Below are 3,780 nucleotides of genomic sequence, written 5' to 3'. Positions count from 1 at the left end.
GCCCTATGGTAGACTCCAGCCTGCCCACTACCATAGGGCAATTGGCAGAGGATGGAACTTGAATTGGCATTACTAAATAAATCCCGGGAGAAATCAACTCAAATTTGATGCAGACTGGTCTAATGGTATGGGCTCAAACTGTGGTCATAAATATTTTGTACTTGTAAATCAGTTTTGTATGTGTAAAAAGAATTTGTGTGTGCGTAAAAAAAAGATTTGTGTTTTGACTTAGCCAAAAAATACATGTGAAACTCTGCACTCAAGTTTCAAGTAACAAGTATGAATTTTGACCCTATTTTTCTTCCTTTCAACTGATTGGTCAATATCATGTCAATCACAAATTTAACAATCCAGTCAGAAAACAGATGGGTTTGACTGTCGGAGGGGCGCTTTTTTGAACTGCAGGTCCTTGAAGGGTAATACAGTTTGAAGCTGGAGGATCTCTATATAAATATCCGATAGAAGCTAGGTCCCCTATCTGTGCCGCGTCATCTGTTACCATTCCTGTCACTCTAGCGACACGTCATGATTCATAGTTTTTCAGTCTCTGTTCTGGTCATGTTCATAGTAATCTGCTCCTGTCATGTTTTCATAGTCTTTCATGTACCAGTCCAGAATTCTGTTCTTTGCTTTTTCATGTCGTGTTCATAGCTCATAGTTACAGTTCAAGTCAGAGTCTTAGTTTGTCTTAGTCTTTAGTTGTTTCCCAGTTTAGGCACTTTGTTTAGGTCATTGCCATAGTTTATGTTTGTTTATTTTTGCTTTACTGTTTACCGGCCCTAATAAAGGCTCACTTTGAGTTCAGTAAACATTTTGCCTCGTTTGTCTGTGTCCGCACCTGGGTCCTTCAAAGTTTGAAGTTTAATACTTATTATACGTATTATTTCTCAGGATGATAACTGTGATTTCTGTGATACAGTTACCCCATATCTCCACTCATCAAAAATTGTAGCTCCTTCTGCTGAATTAACTGAAATTGCCTGATTGTAATCCAAATTTGGAAGAAAAAAAGCAAAATTGTTTGACTTTGTCTTTCTACCCGCCAGGTGTGCAAATAACTTGGAAATCAAGTTATTGGTTACAGTCTGTAACCAATAACTTGTTTGAACAGCATGTTGTCATGGTGGTTAGCACTGTTGCCTTACAGCAAGAAGTCCCCGAGCTCCACCACTTGGCCAGGGTCTTTCTGTGTGGAGTTTGCATGTTCTCCCCGTGTCTGCATGGGTTCTCTCTGGGTGCTCTCGTTTCCTCCCACAGTTCAATGACATGCAGTTACTGGGTTTATGTGACGGCCAGGTGACCAGTGCGAGGTGTGTACCCACAGTTGTGAAATTAAATCATCTTTATAATAGAAAAGTTACAAAAAAACAATAAACTCACAATGCTGGGTCAAAACACCCAACGCCCTGACAGGTTACGTGAATTGGTGAATCTAAATTGCCCATAGGCGTGAATGTGTGTGCAAACGGTTGTCTGTCTCTGTGTGTTAGTCTTGCCCCAGGCTGGTGACCCATGCAGGGTGTACCCTGCTTCTCACTCTATTACAGCTGGGGTAGGCTCCAGTAACCCTGATAGGTGGAAGAGAGTGGATAGAACGTTACAGAAAAGTGTTATTATAATTAGAGTTTAATGACACTTAAAACCACATTACTTTGGAACATGTTACTCTCAACACTGATTATACACCAGGAGATGTATAAATCAGTTCTAAAAATTAGCTATGTTGTTGATGTACTTTTTTCTTCTTCTTCTTTTTTTAAAAAAAATCTCCATAAGTATCATTCTTTGTATCAGCGGCACAATGCTGCCATGCTATCAGTCAGGAAAAGGTTATAAAGCTGTGGGACCTCAGCCAACCACAGTGAGAGCCATTATCTACAAATTGTTAAAACAGGAAACAATGGTTTCCAGGCTGACTTACCAAAATTAAGTGAGAGAGCAGTGACTACTCATCTGAGAAGTCACAAAAGACCCCAGAACCACATTTAAAGAACTCAGGCTTCATTTGTGTCAGTTAAGGTTACTGTTCATGACTCTGACATTTTTGCCCAGTCTCTTTCTTATGGTAGAGTTCCAAGAGAAAATCCACTACTGAGCAAAAGGAACATAAAGGCTCATTTCAGTCCAGAAAACATCTTGATGATCCTCAATACTTGGACAAGACAAGTATTCAAGTAATACTCTAACTTTTGTCTTTTTAGTCCAAGACTTTTCAACCTTTCGGAAGATGTGTGTCCCATTACATCTGGCGTAAAAGTAACACAGCATCTCAGAAAAGGAACACCATATCAACAGTAAAATATGGTGGTGGTAGTTTGTTGGTCTGGCGCTGTTTTGCTGCCTCAGGACCTGGAGGACTTGCTGTGGTGTCTACCAAAACATCCTAAAGGAGAATGTATGGTAATCTGTTCATTGACCTGAAGCTGAAGCGCACTTAGGTTCTGTAGTAGGACAATGATCCAAAACACACCACCAAGTCCAACTCTGAACGGCTTAAATGTTGTCCCACCTAAAGTAAGACAGAAAAAAAGTGAAAGTTTAACGTGTCGAGAAACCCAGGGCGGATTTGGTGAGATTGGCATGTCTTAGACACCAGGTTTCGCAAAGGAGCTGAGCTGAGAACCAACTGGCGGTGAGTAGGACCGAGGGGCAGGGAAAGATTCTTTACAGATCTTGTACGGTGGGATTATCTAAAAGAGGCCTCTGTCCCTGATATCCACAAATCCCACATCGTCATCCCACCTGCAGTCTATGGACTTTGCTAAAGATGACAATGAGGTCACAGAACTATCAAGAACAACTGAGCTTGTTAGGTAAAGCCATGGAAGGGCAAGGATCCAAAGGAGACACCTGGACAGGGACTTGAACCCTGGACCCTCAGATTAAAAGTCTGATGCTCTTCCATCTGAGCTACCCAGGCAACAAGAGTCACGTGTTTGTCCTCTGGGACACATAATGTCTTTCTTTTCTGTAAAAACGTGATCTCTTATCCTCTCATTTTACTGTAGGTACTGGTGAGGATTTGCAGTTAGATATTATTAAATGGTCATTTCAGACAAGAGCCAAGGGAAGGATTTGATTCTAGGGGAAACATCGCTAGGCTGTATTATGACGTGTGATCACCCAACCTACCAAGCCCTAGGTAAGTCAATGGTATAATGGGTGAGGCCTGGGAGCTTCTGAAGGAGGACCTTCTTCAAATTCCACCTCCACTTGATGGACGTTTGCAAGCTGCACCATATGTGTTTGTTTTCTCATTTGATGGCAATGATCCACGTAGTTGTAGGCCGTATAAAAATTATCATTTGTCAGTTTGATGTGGTCGTTATTTTTCTTTTAATGAAGTCCTACCAACAAACCTACCAAGCCCTAGATGGTGACCAAAATAGCTTTGCCGAAACCCAGGATCGAACTAGGGTCCTTTAGATCTTCAGTCTAAAATGTTGTCCCACCCAAAGTACGATAGAAAAAAAGTTAAAGTTTGACGTATCGAGAAACCCAAGGTGGATGTTTGCAAGCTGCTTGGACTTTGCTTCAAATGTCAAGGTCACAAAAAGTTGTGCGCTGCCTGTGTCAGTTTTTGTTGGTGAAGCGTTCAGTTGCGAGCTTGAAAGCTGCAGCTGTGTGAAGTGATAACAACTATATGCTGAAGAGCATAAAAATGTGGACGTGTCCGCCGTGGTTTGTTTACAATAATGTATTGTGTAAGTACTATTGCTGTATGGGTCACTCAATGTAAAATCCATAAATTTACTTAACTTACTCCTATCATACAAAATA

General features: G+C 41.1%; 1 non-coding gene across 1 annotated transcript; it reads right to left on the bottom strand.

Moving 5' to 3' along the window:
• Positions 1–2,847: 2,847 nt before the first annotated feature.
• On the bottom strand, positions 2,848–2,920 carry trnak-uuu (transfer RNA lysine (anticodon UUU)). Its single transcript has one exon. It is a non-coding gene; the product is annotated as a tRNA-Lys (tRNA).
• Between the last annotated feature and the right edge of the window lie 860 nt (positions 2,921–3,780).

This window comes from Maylandia zebra, linkage group LG5 (genome assembly GCF_041146795.1).
Source record: "Maylandia zebra isolate NMK-2024a linkage group LG5, Mzebra_GT3a, whole genome shotgun sequence".
Taxonomy (NCBI): domain Eukaryota; kingdom Metazoa; phylum Chordata; class Actinopteri; order Cichliformes; family Cichlidae; genus Maylandia; species Maylandia zebra.
Note: the sequence above shows the minus strand (reverse complement) of the source record. Positions and strands in the feature narration are given on the sequence as shown.